Source organism: Pantherophis guttatus, chromosome 5 (genome assembly GCF_059756535.1).
Source record: "Pantherophis guttatus breed Tessera chromosome 5, ASM5975653v1, whole genome shotgun sequence".
Lineage (NCBI taxonomy): Eukaryota > Metazoa > Chordata > Lepidosauria > Squamata > Colubridae > Pantherophis > Pantherophis guttatus.
In genome coordinates, this window is record NC_142067.1 from 100,664,971 (window position 1) to 100,686,414 (window position 21,444).

General features: G+C 37.2%; 1 protein-coding gene across 10 annotated transcripts in view; it reads right to left on the reverse strand.

Annotated features, from left to right (window-relative positions):
* Positions 1–232: 232 nt before the first annotated feature.
* Positions 233–21,444, reverse strand: part of SOX1 (SRY-box transcription factor 1) — a 486,872-nt gene continuing 465,660 nt past the window's right edge. For 5 of the 10 annotated variants that reach the window (XR_015734545.1, XR_015734548.1, XR_015734551.1 and 2 more), the window contains 5 exons: positions 20,493–20,535; positions 17,893–18,062; positions 6,418–6,562; positions 3,535–3,604; positions 233–2,031 (listed from right to left, as the gene is read on the reverse strand). The gene's annotated coding sequence lies outside the window, so the exon portion shown is untranslated. Of the gene's footprint in view, positions 2,032–3,534; positions 3,605–6,417; positions 6,563–16,379; positions 16,903–17,892; positions 18,063–20,492; positions 20,536–21,444 lie in introns of those variants that run through there. The other 5 variants (XM_087895431.1, XR_015734546.1, XM_087895433.1 and 2 more) reach the window with 5 other exon arrangements.

Consider the following 21,444-nt stretch of genomic DNA (forward strand, 5'->3'; position numbering starts at 1 on the left):
GCTGGTTAAATTGTAGAGCTGACTTAACGGCAGGACTCTTCAAGGGAGTCAGAAATTAAGGCTTCACCAAATGGTAATAAAGCTATTAAAAATGCAAACAGCAAACAGCTACACTGTACAGGTTAGACAGCTAATCCAAACTAGCAGTTAAAAAAAAAGCAGAGCAATTACACTTTTATTTAAATGCAAGGAATATGAGCAAGAATAGAATGAAGAGCCTTGTTTAAATGCATTCTTCTGAATATTTATTAGAAATAATACATGTAGTTAAGCCACTTATCTGATTTCAGTGAATAACTAAAATGCAAAAGATCAATTTTCATAATTATACCAAAGAAGTCTGTCTTTCATAAAAATCTCATTAATAACACCATTATTACTGAAAAATATCTCGGTATTATTATTGTTATTATAATTATCACAAAATGCTACTGATAATGTTGTCATAAAATTCCTTTTTAGTATCCTATTAAGGAAGAGAAACTAAATAGTGGTATAAGTTAAATCTACATCCTAAGTGGCATTATTAAAACCTTCTTTGTGTACTTGGTGGAAATACATTACATGCATAATTACATAAATTGCTTCAGGTTTGGCCAATAGGTATTTATTAATGTTAGATCTATCAACCATTTAAAAGACACAGTCATTTGTGCTTAGTATAACGCTGGTGCCCAAGGGAGCAGGTCACTCAGATTCTGCTCTGAGATTTGTACCTGGCACAGAGGAGAAATCAAGCAAATGATTCTAATTTGTTCACAACTTTGTTTTAATGAATGGCAGAAAGCATTTTTCCACGTTTTAGAAAAATGTAGAAATGTAGAAAAATAACATTATTTGAATTGTATTAAAGTTCTCAGTTAAGAATTAGGTTTCTGAATTTCATCTAAATTTCCCATCACAAACATGTTGCAGGTGTTTAACACATCTCCACAGCACTAGTATTCATTCCATTAAAATAAAAGCATTTGTTTTATATCGTGTGAGACCCACTTCCTTATTAACTGCTGTTACATGTTCCAAAACTGAAATACACTAGGGATGTCTTTGGAAATGCTCTGTTTAAAAAAATGGATTTTCCTATGACTGGGGGGGGGGAGGCGAGGGGGGAGCAAGGAATCCACCCTAGATAGTTTTTCCAGGATTATTGTAGGTTACTCTCAGAATGTTTTCTGAATATTCTTTTGCTATCTTTTCTACATTTTTTCTTTTGTCTGCTCCTCATCTCTTCCTCTGCTGTTCTTGGAAAAGGGCCCCAATTCTGACCGGAATTTAACTGTTACCATTACTGAACTGGAATTGGCTAAATAGTGAGGATTTTTTAGGAGTAATTGTGGTCCCATTGTTTTAGAAATAACATGTAACTCAGATGATAATCAAAACAATAAAAGCTATGTATTTGACACACAGCTACGCCATGGGGGCGCCTTCCCTAAAAATTCATTTAATTCATTTACATATATTGTATGTGTTTAAAAAAGAACAAGAAAAACAATACCCGTAATGTTGCATCTTGAACATTATTGCTTTCATGTACCTAAGAAGCAAGGGTAAATTAACCAAACTCGTTAGAAGAAGTAATAGGAGTTTCATAGAAGTAAGTGTAACTTTCACCCTATATTATCTTTGACTGACACAAAATAAGTTATACTTACCTTTGCTACATCCCTGGTGGCATTTACTGCAACGCATGAATGCAAAAGCAAACAGAAACAGCTTTTATCACAGCAGCAAGTCATGATCTGCACTTTGGGCTCATTCTTGTCATCCATATGTGGTCATAGATTGATGTATACTATAGAGCACGGCTGTGTCTCTCCTCTACTTGGAGAAGGTGTTCTAAAAATATCCTAAGTACTTGGGAGTTGCGGAAATTCTTTTTCTTTCCTGATTTAATCTGGAAGGGATGTTGACTGGAGGAGAGGTGAGCTTGTTTGTCTTGTCTTGTTTTTCATTATATGTCCAGCCTCTCTGAAGAAAAGGAATCATCTTGGGGTGTCCTGTGTTCTCATATAGAGGAAAGATGTATTGCTAAAATATAATAAATACTATTACAATTTAATAGGAAATAGGAATTCACCGTACTGTATAAATTCACAAGTTATTCACATAGCCAAGACCATTGGTTGACTACTTAACTATGAATAATAGTTTATTAGAGTTGCTTCTCTATTTGTGCCATTTAGTTGCTTGCATTACCTTTATTCAGGTCTACTGCATTTTTAATATATATTTTAATGAATTAATTGTTTTAGGAAATACATACAAGATTGATACTATGTACATAGTTATGCTTTTTTCATTATGATATCCGGTGAAATGATCTAGTATATCTAGCCGTTTTTTCCTAGCCACATTTTCATCTTACAAATAGATCCCTCAATCACTTTATCTTCTCTGTATTGCCTTTAAACACAACCAAAAAGGCAGTTATCAATTCACACAGTCACTCTTTCAAATTAATTGTTTAAAATTTCATGATTCATTTTCCTATGTTAAACCATATATTAATCTGCACTGAACAATTAAGGGATTGTTCTGGCCACTAGATGCCTTGAAATACAACTCTCACATAAACTGGGGCTCTTTGGAAATTGTAGTTTGAGTCTTCAGGGTTGGAATCAGGATTAAGGTTGCAAATGTCATGCTGAATATCTAAATTATTCTGTTTTGCTAGATATTTTAATTGGTAATTATTTTAATATAAAGATAAAGCAATCTTTTTATCTCTTTTTGATTTTAGATAATCGTACTTAATCTCACAGCAGTTTTCATTGTTAATTCTACTAACAAATACTATCAAGAACTGAGCACATCTCCAAACCAATTAACATGAACTCATATAGCCTTGACGTAAACTAGATGTCTCACTCTATCTGGTTGGCTGTGTGCGATGCTACAGGAGAAAACACGCAGAGTGGACTTTGATTCTGCTTTAGAGGGGTCATCCACCCTTTTTGAAAATATTTGGGGCCCCCAGGATCTGCAGGGGGAAAAGAGACTCAGTTCCATCAGCAGTTTTGATTCCACTAGCAGACCATCAATATTGATGAAACCTGGTGAGACTAAGTAAAAGGGATAAGCAACGCATTTGAAAGAGGCTTTGCCAAATGCATTAGATTGAACGAAGCACCTCTTCTCAAAGGATAAAAGGAGCTGTGCCCTTTGTGAGACTTTTAAGGCTGCTTCAAAACCCAAACAGGACTTTTTCCATGTGTGTTTGCTGCGCAACTACTTCACTTTCCTGGCAGGCTTAGGAGAAGTGTGGGCTGGGCATGCACACGAAGACAGCTGCAAACAGACTTCAAAGCACCCGCACGAGCCTTGCAAAGGACGTGAGAGCTTCAACACTTAGAAGAGAGGTGCTTTGTTCACTCCTGTGCATTTGTGAAGCATCTCTTTCAATTACTTTGCGCAGCCCTAATAAATAAACTTCAATCAAATTTTATATTGCTGTATAATTATTTTTCCAAATTTATTTTTCTATGCAAATTTATAAAGAAGGTTAATTCAAGTGAAATTAATAGAACTCACCAGAAAAAAATATTGGTAGTTCTGGTCATCTGTTTCTGTATGTCAGGTGCTGGCAGATGTCTCTGGAAATCTATTAGAATAAAGTGATTTCTGTTTTTATCTCCAAAGTTTCTGAAATATCTGCCCTATAGAGATACCTTATTCTAAAACTAAACAGTAAGTGATGAAATCTTCTCTTCATCTTCATCTTCAACTGACACTGACTTCAAATAGCTCAACTGAAAAGAGGCCAAATAGATTTTGCCCACTCGGTTGCATACTTCAGAGCAGATAAGCCCTTGCTGCTAAAACACAAAGTTAAAAATTGCTGCCCTCTATTTTAATAATGGAATGACAAATTAAGAGATTTGAACAATATACCGAACCAAAACACTTTTGTATTGAATGTCTTTTGTCCTATGTACATATGATGTCTATTTCAGTCTGAACTCGGATTTACAAGGCCACTTTTGATTTCTATGGTAATTTTGTTTTTTAGCAACTGTTGCTGCTTTGTTCTTTTATTAATATATATATATATATATATTGGAAATGAAGGCCTCTCGGTAGCAGAGTTCAAAAATGTGATGATACTAGAGAAAATGGTTTCTAGCAGTAATATCTCTGTTATTAATGAACTAAATTATTATAAAGACAAACAAAAAAATTATAAACACTCCAAAATATGTGTGATTTCCCCCATCTTTCATTGGTTAAATTATTTTAGTTTTACTAGATTTATTTTATTATTTTTAAATATTTATATTGAGAGTTTAAATAATGCAAAAGTACACCTAAGAACCAAACTTATATTTTTCATTTTACCCTAGTTTAAAAAATATATACACCTTAAAAAAGCTAAGCAATACTATCTAAAATAAATAAATAAAAAGCAAAGGAAGCAAACAATACTGTTGATCTTACCCCTAAAGTGATCAAAGCCAGTTGAAAAGCTGAGAGTTTAAAAATACATTTTGTTAGGAATTACATTACTGTCTTCCTATAATAGTAATATACTAGATCACTTCTGTAAATTTCCACATTAACTGTTGCTCACAATGTCTGAAATGTGTTATTCTAGATTACGGTGGGGAAATGAGGGATTACTATGGCTGCTTGTGTGTGTGTGTGTTAGCTACCATTATAATTACCTATTACATTGGTTTGGCACATCAGGGACATTATAGATAAATCATATGGGTGACACAGATAGAGCAAAACAACCCTTTACTTCTGCCACCAAGTTCTTCATTTTGATAGCCAGAATCTCAAAACCTTGATTTGAAACATCAGTACTGATGTGGTGGTACTGATGTGGTGGTATTTCTTTTTATTTTTTTAAGCTATTTATAACCTGCTTGTGTGCAAAGGTAATATTTTATATTAGTGAATATAAAAAAATTAACCTAGCTGAATAAAATAATGAAATAAAATTACAATAAATGGACTAGAACAGCAAAGGATTCGGCTTGGATTTTAATAGTGTATAAAAACTAAATACTTTGTTCCTGGCTAAATGTTCTGAATAATTATGTCGTGATAATTCTCAAAGTTTAGCTCTGGAACTATAAAATAGAAATAAAACTTTACGTAAAATGCTGTGATTTGAATATCTTTCAGCAATAATAATATTACCTTATTTTTATGCAGGGAGAAATTTCTGTCCTACTGTTTTCCTGACTGCACAATCCAAAGCAGCTCACGAAGTAAAACCATAGGGTTCATTTTTTAAAAAAGCAAAACAAACCCTTCAAAGGAAAGCTTCTGCCAGATACAGATGTCTTCTCCTATTGTCAAGAGGTTAAAAATATCTTCTCTCAAAACCTGAGCAGATAGCTGAATAAAATTAAAATTTTATTCTTATTAAACTGTACGTCTCTGGGGACATACTGGGTTTGGGTTTTCCAAGATTGTGCAAAGCTAAAGTTATATACCAACATGCTTGGCAGAGTTCAATACTGAACAGAATTTGACTCATCTCTAGATGCAAATTATAGGATGTACTGTAAAGGTGTTTATTAGATTATTTGATGAAGTCTCTTAAGGGATCCTGACATTTGCACTATAAATTTTAATAGCACATATCCTTTTTGATGAAGGAGATAGTCCCAAAGGAGCACTCATTCAGCAAAGAAGTTACTGGCAATTACTCCCCTTCCTTTAATACCTGTGAGTCAGGGTCAGCTTCTGCTGGTTTTATGAATAAATGTTGCATGTACTATGCTAACCTTTGCTTATCAATAAATTTATACTTTTTCCATGGATATTTTTCTAGTCTGTTGGTTCACATCCCTGCCCTAAGTATGTGAATTTCTGTATGCTGTTCATTGTCTCAAAAGAGTAGACAACCTTTATTGGACCAGGACTGACTAATTAATTAATTAATTATTAATTATTATAATTATTAATTATTGCAGTCCATGCTGCCTTTAGTAAACATCTCCAAATCCATAATTTAAGGACATACAGTTCTCTCTCTTTTTTTTCTTCTTAATATTCATCTTTCATAGCTGTATATTACTACTGGAAAAACCATCACTTTCACTATTTGTTATTTGTTATGAGTGTCATTTTCTTATTTTTCATTATCTGATCTTAATTTCATATTGCCTCTTTCCATAGGATTAAACTTCTCTTTACTTCTTCAGTACATTATCCTTCTCTGCCTTTCATGAGCTGAGGAAAAAACTTTTGCTTCTCTGCCATCAGCTGTAAATTCATTAAATATTTAAGGTTATTAATAATCTTATTTATCTATTTCACATTTTTGAACCACTCATCTTCTTCAGAGAGGGTCTCTGAGCAGTATATAATAAAATGTTAAAATATAAAAACAGTATATAAAAATTAAAAGTTTACAAGGAGGCAAAGATGATTTAGTTAAAAGATGAAGGGAGGACTGACCCCATGGCTGTGTGCTCCTCTGGGCTCCCCATGCAAGGCCACAGAGCCACTTTTTAACTCCTTTTCAGAGGGCCAGAAGAATAGGGACCTGCTTCACCTCTGGAGGGGACAATATTCCACAAGGCTGGTACAACGGCAGAGAAGGCTGAATGAGTGAATGACAGAGGAAGGGAGGTGAGGGAGGCAGAGACAGAGAGAAAGACAGAGAGACAGAGAGAAGGCAAATTCTGAAGAAGAAGCAACTTCTTGAGAGCCATAACTTCAACTTCAGATTCAGTTATTCACTGAAGCAGATGAATACGGGTAGTTCTCAAATTACAACCACAGTTGTGCCCAAAAATTTCCATTGCTAATCAAGACAGTTAAGTGAGTTTTGTCCCATTTTACGACCTTTTTGCCACAATGGTTAAGTGTATAACTGCAATTGTTAAGTTAGAAACATGGTTGTTAAGTGAATCTCGCTTCCCCACTGACTTTGCTTGTCAGAAGGTCACAAAAGATGATTACGTGACCCTGGGACACTGCAACCATCATAAATATATGCCGGTTGCAAAACATCCAAACTTTGATTACATGACCATGGGAATGCTGCAATGGTCGTAATTGTGAAAAATGGTCATAAGTCACTTTTTCCAGTGCCATTGTAATTTCAAATGGTTACTAAAGAAATGGTTGTAAATTGAGGCCTACCTGCACTCCCTTGAAAAAACCAACATCAGGATAAGGCTGTGATAACATCTTATACTGATATCAGATAGTAATATCTCACAATTTGGTGTCACTTTTATTCAGCATGCAACTGAATGAACTGGATATTTATTCAGATCAATTAGGTAGAATTTCAAATCTGACAACAGTTTTACCCTGTATTCTGCTCTGATTTTAATAAAAGGAAATCCCCACATCAGCCTTTTTAAAGAGGTGTTTCTTGAATCAGAATAGATGCTTTTTCACTTCTTATTTCTTATTTGAAATCACTTAGTTTCATGTTGTTAATAAATGTATGTAGATAACAAAGGAAAAACTTTTTTTGGTTTCTGATGGCAAAGTTAGAAATAACTGGCTTAATAATTCCAAGATACTGATACTAAAAATGAAAAAAAATAAATAACAAAAACGTTAATCATCTAAATGCTACAATGCAGCATGAATGAGAACCACAGAGATAATTCAATTTAGGGTTTTAAAGTACAGGTAATAAATAAAAATAAATAAAATGAAAAAGATCAGTACTAATTTCCAGCTTGAATAATATTAGGAAAGTATTTACAAACTTGAATGCTTGTTGGGGGGGGGGGGGAAGGACCAAGTGCTCAGAGTGACTTGGGAAATGTTAAGACCTCCACAGCATTTCACATTTGTACTACTGGGAAGAGAGAGAGAGAGAGAAAGGAGGTACAGGCATGCCTTGAAACAAAGCACAGTAAGGTTAAAAATCTCTTAACCTAAAACATTTGCTAAAAAAAGAAGGTATCAAGATTAATGATTATCCATTGATGATCTACTTTGCCTGGAAATCTGTTTAATGTGCCTTCGGTTGGCATGTTAAACCAGCCATCAATAAGCCATTGATGAATCAAAATATGCCATTTCAGACAGGAAGGTTTTCTGTGCTCATTAGGAGATTTCTCCTCTAACTTCATGGGCAATCTTGTGAAGGGCAGCATCAGAAGGAGCCCACTGATTGGAACTCCATAGGCTCAGCGGGGTTCCAGAAGCTCAGCGGAGGGAAAGTGTCGAGTTAAAAATACGCCTTGGTGTTTTCGGGGCTGGGAAAGAATGCCTGGCTGTGCTAATTGGAAGGGATTGAAAGATCTGGGTGGTAGCCAAACCATCCTGAATGTGGGAAAGGTGGAACTTTTGCACGGAGCATGTTGCAGCGCTGACTCTAATCTCCTGTCTGCCTTCAATTCTATGTATGTATGTGCATGGCAAATGCAATTAGATGAGAACCATTGGGGGAGGGGTGCCAGCCTCCTGACTGTAAAGGAAGCCCAGATAAATAACACCAGCTCTACTCTAAGGGGATTAGAAGGAAACTGCAGCAACGATGTTCCTAAAAATATCGGGTTGCTATTTGTTCCTGGTGAGGTTGTTGCTTACAAGAATCATAGCAAAATTTGCATAGGAATTGTACAACAGTAGAAAAGGAACATTGCTGTAAGCTGGAAAACTGCCTAATTATTCGATTGTATGATTTTTCAGCTATTACCATTCAGACTTTATCTCAGCTATCATAAAAGTTTCCTACAATCTGCCTGACGCTTATACAGCCATAGGAGAGCTGGACCTTTCCGTAATGTTGTTGAACTGCAACCACAACATCCAGACCTTGCAGGACCAATAATGAGTGAAGCTGAGAAGCTCAGCAGAATTTGGAGGGTCACAGGTTTCATGCCCTGCTAAGGATCCCCACAAGGAACTTGTAACCTTCCAGATACTGCTGAGCTACTGCTGGCATTTCCTCTACCGTATCCTTATTCTGCCAGGAATAAAGAGTGCTGTATTCTTCCTTTGCTGCAGAGATTTTGCAGTCTCAACATTGAGATAGTTGGGGTTGATTGATTGGTTTTAAAAAAAACAAAACAACACAACATTTCCTTCTAGTCCCAAGCTGCTTTTTCTATTGTTTTAGTGGAAGATCTGGAGTTCTCAAACACTCGCCCACAATTTTGTTTGGATTACTAAATTAAGACAAAATCACAATCAAATGAACATAAAGGTGAATAAATTTGTAGTTCATTTTCACCGCTGAAAAGTTAAGGAAGTTAAGTTCCCACATATGTAAGTTGTGGGATCATTTGCTCATTAGAGAAGCAACTGATTCAGTAGTTAGGAAGGCCTAGTGAAAATAAATCTTCTATTACTGGCTGCTCTGGTGAATCTCAGCCTCCCTCCCACCACGCCATTCTTTGTGTTCCATTCAGCTCCCTCCTTTGAAGGCAACCCTTGGAGGGGTTTGGATATTTGTGGTGAATTTTATCAGAGCTCTCACAACAGTTTGGGCAAATATAGAGAATAGCAGAAAATAAAGCAGAAAATAAAGAATAAATATAAAAATCCTAAAACTGGGTCTCACACTTACTCATCAATAAATTTCAACAACATGTTTTGTCTTTTGATAAACTGAACAATCGTTTTATAAAAACAAGCAAACTTTATGATTAATATGGGGTCATAAGTTCTGATAGAAACTTTGCTATAGCAAGGAGGAGCCCAAAGAAGTGAAATAGGAACAAAAATGCTATAAAAGCATTTCTGTTGTCATTGGAAACTTTGGGGGGGGGGAGTCTCAAAGACTTCAAACTTTGCACTAAGACAGACGTGGGATGTTTCCTCTAAGAATACAAGAATAATATTTGGGGTCAAACTAAAATCTCAGCTATTCCAGTGATCAATTCTCCTAGCTCAGGGGTACACAACTGGAGGTCTCCTATGCCATTTCTTCGAATATTTAGGTGCAACTCCCAGAAAGAGTGGGCCAGTATGGCTCCAAGAACCAGACTGGTATACTGGTTATGGTATTAGAGAAGGGCCATGAATCCCTGGGTTCAAATCTGCCTGAGATATTAAATCTAGCTGGGCGAATTTGGGCCAGTTATTCTCTCTCAACTCTACCTTCCTCACAGGGCTGTTGTTCTGAGGCTACAACAAAGGAAGATCCCCATGTAAACTGCCTTGAGATTATTCTAATTAATAAATCAAAAATTTTAAAGTAACCTAATGAGGAGAAAAGTTTGCTGTAATGGTTAAAGGCACAAGGCTGGAAGCCAGAAGACTCTAAATTCTAATCTCACTGAAATTGAATGACTTTGGACCAGTCACTTGATCTTAGCCTGAAGAAGCAGGCAATGGTAAACCATTTCCAAAAATATTGCCAAAAAACCTGCATGGATTTCTCCAGGTAGTCACCAGGAGTCCAAACTGACTCTAAGAGTCAGTTATCTTCGAGACCGCCTTCTACCACATAGCTCCCAGCGACCGGTAAGATCCCACAGAGTTGGTCTCCTCCGGGTCCCATCAGCTAAACAATGCCGGCTGGCAGGCCCACTGGGGAGGGCCTTCTCTGTGGCTGCCCCAGCTCTCTGGAACCAGTTACCTCATGAGGTCCGGACCACCCCCACCCTATTGGCCTTCCGAAAAGCGGTGAAGACCTGGCTTTTCCAGCAGGCCTGGGACCGTTGATCTCGCTGTTGCGATCTTGTGAGATCCGGCCATGAATGGTGTGAATGGGTTTTAATGTTTTAATTTTAAAATGTTTTTATAATGGTTTTTTTAAATGCATTGTAAACCGCTCTGCGTCTTCGGAGAAAGGCGGCATATAAATTGAACTAATAAACTAATAAAGCCCACCCCCCACAAAAATATGATGAAAAATATGCCCAGAATATAATCATGTTAACTGCATTTCTTTTTATTTAAAAATGAAAGTAAACCCATTCGCTACTTTCTTGCCATTCCTAAATTTATGCAACTGCCCAGATTATAAAAAAAAAACTGCACATGTCTATCCTAGTGTGAATGAAGAGTTTCTGTCAAGAAACTACCCATCTCTTCTTCCAGGGTCTTTTCAGTGGATAGAAACAGAAGCATGCCATTTCAGTGTTTTTCAGATTTCTACTTTAAGTCGAAAAGATTCTATGTCCTTGAGCATACAAAAACCTTTGCAGGGGGGGGGGCTTTTGGGAAAGGGTTTTCTGACTTCCTGAAGAGTGATCAAGGGAATAAAACTATACTGGAAAACAGGCAGGATATAAGAATAGTCAGGAGGATGCCAGCGAGGAAGCAATGGAAAAGAGCCCAGTCCTGCTTTTTATTTCTATAACCTGCTTATTGTTGCAGATGAAAGTTGTTTTTTGATAGCAAATAAAGATTTTGTTCCAATCTACAGGGATTTTCCCCCCAAATATTATTGATTTTGCACTACACCGACAGAGAAATGCAAGCAAAAACATCATGCTTCTATAGTTAGTCCTTCATATTCTACAGAGGGCAGGGAGTTTTTAAAACCATCTAGCAATAGAAATAATGCATGTGGCTTTCGGAAATACATGCTTGTCATTTCTCAATAAGCTATGGTGGAATTCATCATGATCCCATGATGATAAAAGTTGCTTCAGCTCAGGTAAAACCTTTTTCTGTCTGATGTATCTGTTTAGGGCTTGAGAGAGAAAATGAGGGTTTATGCTGTAGGACACAGAATTGTTGTCATAGAATTCAGTATCTTCCATGGTTACATATGTAGTAGTGGCACACAGTTTTATACTGGATATCCGCTCACTCTAATGAGATGATTCTGTCATTTAGTCAATTATAGTTGGGTGCATACTTAGTGAAATTCTTTTTGAATATCATTGCCATACAATTCTTTTGTATGAAGATTTAGAGTATCTATCTATCCAATTTAATATGCTTCATTTCACTTTGAAAATTTCATATTTTCCTTGGTTCATGCTTCTTACAGTCTAAGTCCCAGATGCATATGTCCAGTGGTGAGATTCAAATTTTTTATTACCGGTTCTGTGAGTGTGGCTTGGTGGGCGTGGCATGGCTTGATGTGGCTTGGTGGGCGTGACAGGGGAAGGATACTGTAAAATCTCCATTCCCACCCTACTCCAGGGGAAGGATACTGTAAAATCTCCATTCCCTCCCCACTTCAGGAAAGGTTACTGCAAAATCCCCATTTCCTCCCAATCAGCTGGGATTCAGGAGGCAGAGAATAGATGGGGGCGGGGCCAATCAGAGGTGATAATTACTGGTTCTCTGAACTACTCAAACTTTCTGCTACAGGTTCTCCAGAACTGGTCAGAACCTGCTGAATACCTCCTCTGCATATGTCCTTGTGAATCAAAGAACTTCTATTTCAATATGGGCACCATCAGTGACCAGATTTCTTTATTACTTTGGCTTGATCATGTCATATTTTCCAATCTATTTGTGAAAATTCAGTCAGGAACCCTTTTGTGACCTTGGATACTCCCACTTGTCTAAATGTTTAAGTCATTTCATCCCCAATATTTGTCCACAATATGGAAGTGGACTTACTTACTTTTCTTACTTCTTCCAAGTTTGATTTTGTAATTCTTTCTTCATAATAAGTTGGTTGCCAGCAACCTGAAGAGCTTCACCTACCCTCAATCATATGCAAGTTACCTTCAATTTCATCCCTTCCATTTCAATTCATGGCAAGGGCAACTCTACCACTGGTATCATTCTCAGGGCCATTGAAGCTACTGAGCACTTCGAAATGTTAAGGTGTTCGGATGGAATGTATTACACTTTGCCTTAACTCAGGATCTCAAAGATTCAGTAGGAGCACCCACACAACAGATAGAGAAGAAGAAAATAACAAATGGAGGAACGTTGTCATTCCATACTTTGCAGGAATATTGGCAAAGCACAGGAAGAATGGATCCAGGAAACTGCAGATCAATCAGCCTGATAGCAATACTGAGAAGATCCTGGAAAAGATAATTAACCAACAGATTTGCAAACACCTAGAAGGAAGGAGAGTTGTTACTCGACGCCAACATGGCTTTGTCAAAAACAGATCATGCCAAACAAATCTTATTGCATTTTTTGAGAAAATGACTAAATTAGGGCACCAGTGAGATGCTATGGACATTGTATATTTCGACTTCAGTAAGGCATTTGACAAAGTAGTCTATCTTACCTACTTCTTGGTAAGAAAGAAAAATGTGGGATAGAGAGCATCACCACCAGGTGGATAATGCAATGTGCAATGGAACTACATCTACATAGAGTGATGTATACAGTGGATACTTTCTGTCTTAGGCCTTATGAAGATGTTCTTCAACATCTTCATAAATGATTAATTAGATGAGGGGATAAAATGGGAACTCATCAAATTTGCAGATGATACCAAGTTAGGAGGAGTAGCCAACCCTTTAGAAGATAGGCTCAGGATCTAAGATTCCTAGTGGACAACCACTTAAGTATGAGCCAGCAGTGTGCTGCAGTTGGCCAAAAGCCAATGTAGTCCTAGGCAGCATCAACAGAGGAATAGTATCAAGATCATGTGAAGTATTAGTACCACAATATACTGTCTTGGTAAGACAACACTTGGAATATTGCATCCAGTTCTGATCACCATGATATAAAAAAAGATGGTGAGACACTACAAAGAGTGCAGAGAAGAGCAACAAAGAGGATTAGGGGGCTGGAAGCTAAAACATATGATGACTAGTTGCAGGAACTGGGTATGTCTAGTAGTCTAACAAAGGACTAGAGGTGACATGATAGCTGTCTTCCAATATTTGAGAGGCTGTCACAAAGAACAGTAGGACAGCCTATTCTGCAAAGCACTTGAGGGCAGGACAAGAAGTGACAACTGGAAACTTATCAAAGAGTGATCCAACCTACAACTAAGGAGAAATTCTCTGACAGTCAGAACAAATAATTAGTGGAACGGCTTGCCCTCAGAAGTTGTGGGTGCTCCAACACTGGAGATTTTCAAAGAGATTGGACTGTCATTTGTCCAGCATGGTATAGGGTCTCCTGCCTGGGGAAGGGGTTGGACTAGAACAGGGGTCTGCAACCTTAAACACTCAAAGAGCCATTTGGACCTGTTTCCCACAGAAAAGAAAACAACGGGAGCCACAAAACCCTTCCTGTGCCTGACTATTTCTTGAGCGGCTACAAAACTACCATATGTAGTTGAATTAAATGTTCTGTTTTCTTCTGAAACTTTTCTTTTCTTGGATTTATCCATGGTTGGCCTACTGGGGATTGAAAAGCTCAATAAATCATGTGGTGGCGGGTGTCACACATTGGCAGTTGTGATGCATATTTTGAGTGAAGGGTGCTATAGCAGAGGGGTGAAAGAGCACATGTGGCTCCAGAGCTGCAGGTTGCTGACCCCTGGACTAGAAGATCTCCAAGGTCCCTTCCAACTCTGTATTTCTGTATTCTTTTGTGCTGTAACAGCAGTATGCATAATCGGAAAATAAGAAGATGGTAACATAAAGTTTCAGTACATAAAATATCCTATTTACAATGTGTCATTAATGTACTTTATTCTTTCACACCAGTGGTACTTTCAGAATGCAAGTGCCTTGATAGCCTTAACTTGGTTTACCTTCACAATAGCTTTGTGAGGTATGTAACCTTTTGTAACCCTCATGATACAACAGTGAAAACAAAACAAAACCAAAAAACACACCACACACATGAATGCACACACACACACACACCAAAAACAGCTGGGTCTTTGAAAGAAAAGGCAACTGTGCCGGGGGAGTTATTGGCGTATGAGCCAGATGCAGCTCACATTGTCTTAGGATCTTGTTCCTCCCCACCACCACCAGACAAACACACTTTCCCCCTCCTTTCTCATGCTCACTGTAGTGCGGCAATTAAGTTTACAGAAGAAAAAAAATGCTTTAATTCATGTGAATAGGACCTCTATCAAAGCTTTCCTCACATGTAGCAAATTCCCACTAAAACCACCCTTTATGTGCGACAAACATTGTGATTAGCAAAGTAGTTTAGTTTGAGCTGGATGGCCTGGCAATTAAGCGGCTATATAGCTAGCTTGAACATTGAAGAAAAGAGCCTTCATCAGTGGTTCCTCATCAAATTAGAGGGAAGTATCAAGTGGGCGCTATAAGGCTCAGTCCTGGGCCCTGTACTCAAGATTTTGATTAATATCTTACATGATGAAGCAGACGGAATGCTTAATTAAATTTGCCAATGACACAAAATGGGTGTGGGATAACTAATCCTCAAGAGATCAAATTTAAAATAGTCTGATACATTAAGATAAAATGTCTGAAAATAACAGAACGAAACTTAATAAGGACAAATGCAAAGTTTTTCCCTCTGAGTAAAAGCAGTCAAATGGACAGGTATAGAAATGAGGGGACTTGCTTGGCTATGGTTTTTCTTCTTCTTGCATCCAGACTAGTTCTGGGACCTGGCAACCAGAGCAAACAAACAGGGTAACTTTCCCGGAGGCTTGGCATGGGGAGTTGGCCAAGAAAACCAAGACCTGTCAATCTGAGATCTGTACTGGCATGGCCTTCTTCATACATAGCAGCAATGAATAAAGTGAGCACTTGCAGACATGCCACCATTAACCAGATGTAGGGTTTTTTTGCAAAGAAATCATGCCAGGCTACTTTTACTGACCTCCTTTACCAAGTTCCTTGCCTAAAAGATCAAGCAAATGTGCTACCTGTCAAAACCTTCAGGGTGACTCATTATATTCAACTTCAAAAAAGATAAATTTATAGTTAGCTGAATTATGACATCCAAAAAAAGAAGGGAAGATTTTAAAAAAACGAAGACAGGCTTTAGCAGGAGGCAAAAAAGGACATAACTGTGAGAAATGTCAAGTTCTACATCTAAATAGGAAAAATGTAAGGATCACGTACATGATGGGAGAGAACTATCTTGGCAGTCAGTAGCACCTATAAAAGGGAGCTTGTGTGTCCTTGTTATCCACAAGTTAAATATGAAACAGCAATATGCAGCAGCTGCTAAAAAGGCAAATGCAATTTGGGATGCATAGAGTCCAGACCATAGGATACAGTTTTCCCATACTGAAAAAGAAAATACTATGAAAAATTAGTGATGAAATACAGTATAGGTTTGTGTGGAAGTCTGTGAATGAATGGATGGACAAATGAGATTATATGTACGAGTAAAAAAAATGTGTAATCTTTGATTCCACTATGACTGGTATGCATTCTTCAATGGGTATGAGCAATATTTTATTATTGTTGCTATCATCGCTGGGCAAATTAGAGACAGATTGGCATTTTTCATGGAAATAGGCACAAAAGTAAGTATGTCGACTCGAGCCTCCGCTAGATTTCAAGCAATTATTTTTCACTACCTCCTCCATCCCCACTTCTCCAATGAAAAAAACAAAATGAGCTTTGCTGACAACACTGGATCCCTGTCATCTTTCATGCATCTTTTGGAAGGGAAATCAGTCAATCAATCAATATTATTTATTGCTCACTCCTGACATAGTATTAAAAATCCATAAAGTATCAGATGAAATCTTGCCGAAACTGGCAACTTGAATGTCACTCTTGTTGAAATTCAGCCTGAGCTGATTGCTCTTCATCGACCCCCTTTCTGCATCCAGGCAACTGCCTGGCACCTGCACAATGTCTCCTGATTCAGTTGGAATGAAGCGACCGCACTGAATATGATCAAGGCACTGATGACTCTGATGATGACACTGATGGCTCTCATCCAGATCGCTCAGTGTAGCTTGACCCATCAGATTCAGCAAGAGTCTCTGAGAGCTCAGTCTTACCTGGAGCCGATATGGCCAAACCAGAGTGAACAAGGGCAGATTTTAAGAATTGGTTCCCTGTTCATCTGTGGCAACAAGAATTGGGGACACTGTTGTGGCTCATAAATTTATTGTAACCTAATTCTGCTGGCTAGAATCCATTTCATCAGCTGCACGAAATGAGATCCTTGGATGGCAGATAAAGTGGATGCATGCTTTGTAAGAGAGGCAGAAAAATAAACAGTGAAGAAATTAAAGGCAAATAGTAGAAACTTTAACATGACATGTGTACAAAAGAAGCATAAAAGAAGTAACTGAAGGTCAGCATCCTGCCTAAATTAATTAACACCTGGAGAGAGATGTATGTGTCTATGTACAGGTAAGAATATAGGAACTTAGTTTTATTTAACTAAGAAGAAGTCCCTTCTGACCATAGGTAGGAATGTTGAAACATGCCAAGATGTTGCAGGGAGATCCAATGCACACCCTACCTGTGTGCAACCTCTCATGTGCTCCCTGGATCGCTGATAACATGTGTCCTGAGAGACGAGTTCACTAACAGTCCTTAACTCCACTGTAACCCTTTTGTTTGTCATACACATCTTGGTCCCCTTGGAGATGCATACGTCATCATGCAGACATGAATGTGAGACCCCAAATGTTTTTATATGGGTCTGCAAACTACTTTATACTCTTTAGTTACAGTAAAGTCAGAAAATTGTTTCTATATGATTTTGCTATTTATTAATCCAATTAAAAAGGAGTATTTTTAGAGGCAATACGTTTGGCAGGAAATTTGATCCTAAATATACCTACTTTTCTGCTAATATTTGTGATAAAGCAATCTGCCTCTACATACAATGTTGTAGTTAATGAAGGGGATTGTGGCTAAAGTTTAAATTTTGAATCTGACAAGATAAATCCACATATTTTAAACTGGGATTATTCCCAAACACAAAGAAAACATGGAGGCATGATTTTAAGAACAAAATCAGTCCTTGAGATAAATTGTTGTTTCTCAACATTTGCCTCTTTAAGATGAGTGGGCTTCAACTGCCAGAATTCCACACATCTTAAAGTAGTGAAGACTGAGAAACACTGATGTAGAGGAACAAGACTTTTCCCTCAGTCTCTTTCCACATAACTTCCTGTATTTAATTAACTAATTAACTTTGGTGTAATGGTTAAGGCATCAGGCTACAAACCTGGAGACTCTGTGTTCTAGTCCCAATTTATGCACAAAGACAGCTGGGTGACCTTGAGCCATTCATTTTCTCTCAGCCCCAGGAAGGATGCATTGGCAAACCATTTCTGAAAAACTTTGCCAAGAATACAGCAGGGACTTGTCCAGGCAATCGCCGAGAATCAGTCACAACTGAACAGAAGAAAAAAAAATGTGAAAGAAGGACAAAGATAAGTGATAAAGATTCCATATTTGGTGTTCATTTGCTTGTCGTCATATCACTCCTGTATGTTTTATACAAAAAGTCAAGATTTAAACACACAGTCTATTACCCACAGCAGCAGCAGTGCAAATTTCAATTTTCTTGTCCAAAATATTTATCAACTAAATATGAGAAAAATTGATAAATCATATGCTATACTGTTTTTGCCACCTTCATAGTTCTCTTCTTCCAAATGAAAAGAAATATTCCTTCCCTTATTCCTGTTTAGTTAACTTTTTCTGCAGCAATAATTTTATGCTAGAAACATTTGAATTATCCACTTAGGCCAGAGATGTGTAATTTTTAGGGTCTCTATATTCAGTTTTGGGTGCTCTGCTAGGAGCACACTCCCAAATTAGGCAAAGCTAGGCCAGAAGTCAGTTGGGCTAGGACAAAAATGAAATGTTATTCTACTCATACATGATTTTAAGATTGCTCACATTTTTAATGCTTTACAGCATTTTTAGGTAATCTAGGGTCCACACCCATGTTTTTGGAAATTCTGCATATGTCAGATTTCAGCCAAAAAGTGCTTTCTATTTTCTGCATCATTCTGATCCTTTAGAATTGTGTTCCTCTTCAGGTTTCAAAGACAGAAACAAAGCCTTAATGAGATGTGAATAGAAAACCTAAAGGTTTGCTTTGCCACTGTGTAGACATTACATGATAACTTGTAGTAATTTAAATTTCATCATTATCTTGCATTTGTAGGGTACTTCAGAAGTTTAGTTGATAGTTAATTTAAGATTGCAGACTTCGATCACAATACAGTAATTAGACAGAATTAAGGTAAAAATAGAAAGAAAATGAATCACATAATACAATGCATAGTATTTTTCCCACACAGTCCTTTGTGGCGGTGTTACAGTGTTTGTATTCTTATGAAAGAACGACACTTTGATTATAAATATTTCTGTTCGGAAAGTACTTTTGGAATACGTTGGTTAGCTTTGGCTTCTAGCTTACTGCACCCGTTGCAATGTGTTTCACTGCATTTATTGTACAAGAAGCAGAACAGTAAATCTTCCAGAGTCTTTAAGAAAATTATATTCTGGCCTTGCCTACCAGCTACTGTGCTAAGTTCCAGGTCAGAATGTTTATTTCAAATCCCTGCTTTTCACTGCATGGTTTTTTTCCCTCCCAACTGTCTCAGCCTCAATTTTCCCAGTAAGCAGTGAGAATAATGACAGCCTATTTCATAACAACGAAATAAGGAAGAACCAGTTATAGGGCTGGAAGAACTTTTTACCATGACTTGATAAATACATTGAGTGGAATGATGATGTGGTAAAGGGATAAGGACAGTTTTTGAATGCTATGTGGGGAAAAAAGCAAAACAAAATGAAACAAAATAAAAATCTCTTCCCTTCAGTTGTTGAGACAAAGCAGTTTTTTTTTCTTCATTTATACTGTCTTTAGGGTGTGGTCAGTTCTATCTACAGACATTAAAAGTTATTCTCCAATTCTTAAAAGAAACTGTTTAAAAATGGAGCAGGAAGGAACCTTATAGCAAAGAGAGAGAGAGAAATCTAGATATATAACTAGAAATACACTTTTACTTTCAAAATCATTTGTAATTACAGGAGTTATCACTATTGGGATTTTCCATCAAGACACCCAGGAACCATTTATCTGTTCTGTATATTTATAAACTCTTATGGAACCAAGAGAAGAAAACTAGAGGAAGCAATGCACATTCCATTCACTAAGCCTACAATTTTTTTCTCCCTTTCCCTGTGAGTATGCACAACATGGCAATATATAGTATCAAATGATAATAAAGATGATAAATATAGGCAGTGCATGTACAGAGATAGCTGGGACTGAAAAACATATTCTTGCTGGAGATGGCAAAGATTGTAACAGCGAATGAAAATTACCTTCCATTTTCCAAGATTCAAGTTTAGGTTCTTTCTCCAATTGCAGAGAAATAGTAATCAAATCAGTATGGGAATATCTGCAAAGTTAGTTATTTCTAGATATTCTAGCAAATGGTATCTGAGTGCTACAAAGTGATATTGATTTGTGTGTGTTTTTTTTTAATTTATGTGCAGGTTTAGCCAGAAACAAGTCCCACTGAATTTTGTAAGATTTTGTTTTCCTCATTTGATGGCACATGAAATTGCAACCCTGGCTATTTGTCAAATGGTGAGCATTTTAATAATTCTTTGCTGCTGTGGGTTTGTTTTTAGTATGCACAATAGTTTATGTAGCACATTAGTCCTGACATTCCTCTTTCACACACGGCGCACCAAGGGTAAAATAAAGTATCTGCCCAAAGGACATATATAGAGTGGGTTGTTGGGAAGTAGTGGCAACATTTCTGATTTCATCAGTCTTAGGAAGTAATATTCACATACTTGCCATATGGAATCCAGGTTAGTTCCAGCAGCCTGATTTTATCTGCCAGAAATGGAAAAAGATAAGTAAATGGCTTGGTTGTGGTGGGGGGGGGGAGAAGATCATGGGGAAGGGTTGCATAGATCCATTATGCAATTAGTAGAAGTAGCAGGCCATTTGGTGTAGTAGTTAAGGCATCAAGCTAGAAACCTTGAGACCTTAGGCACAAAGCCAGCTGGGTGGTCTTAGGCCAGACCCTCTCTCTCAGCTCTAGAAAGGAGCAGGCAATGGCAAGCCACTTCTGAAAATCCTTGCCAAAAAAATTGCAGGGACTAGTCCTGGCAGTTGCCTGGAATTAAAAACTGATTTGAAGACACACACAGAGCAAGAGTAAATCAATAGCATCCCTGCAAGGTTTGTTTGTTTGCTTGTTTATTACATTTTTATACCATCGAACTCCCAGAAACTCTGGGCAGTTCACAATTAAAAAAACACAGATTTTTAATGCAATTAAAATCAACCATTTTTAATTTTAACAATTTTTAATGCAATTAAATCAACAATGCAGTAACAAAAACATAATAAGTATATGAGTGATCAACACTGATTCTTATTGGGAAACTAAATCTTGATAGTATTTGGGAAGATAAATTTTTGAAATTTGGAATATGGCTCACTAACTGAGTGCAAACTTGGAATGTTCAAGTTTGCAAATAACACTTTGAAAGGATTTTAGTGGCAGATTTAAATGCCGATCACAGACATTCTTTTGATGGTCTTGATTAGTAATAAGTGGAATTGTTTATATAGAAAAGAGGGCAAGTAAATCATGGGAATTTTTAACAACATTTTGAGAAAAAAAGTCATAGACAAATCAGTAATAATTCTACCCAAAACTATTTATGCTGTTGCTTAAACCTATCCTGCAACAGAAGACAATAGACAAAAATTTGTCAATTTTTGTAAATTTGT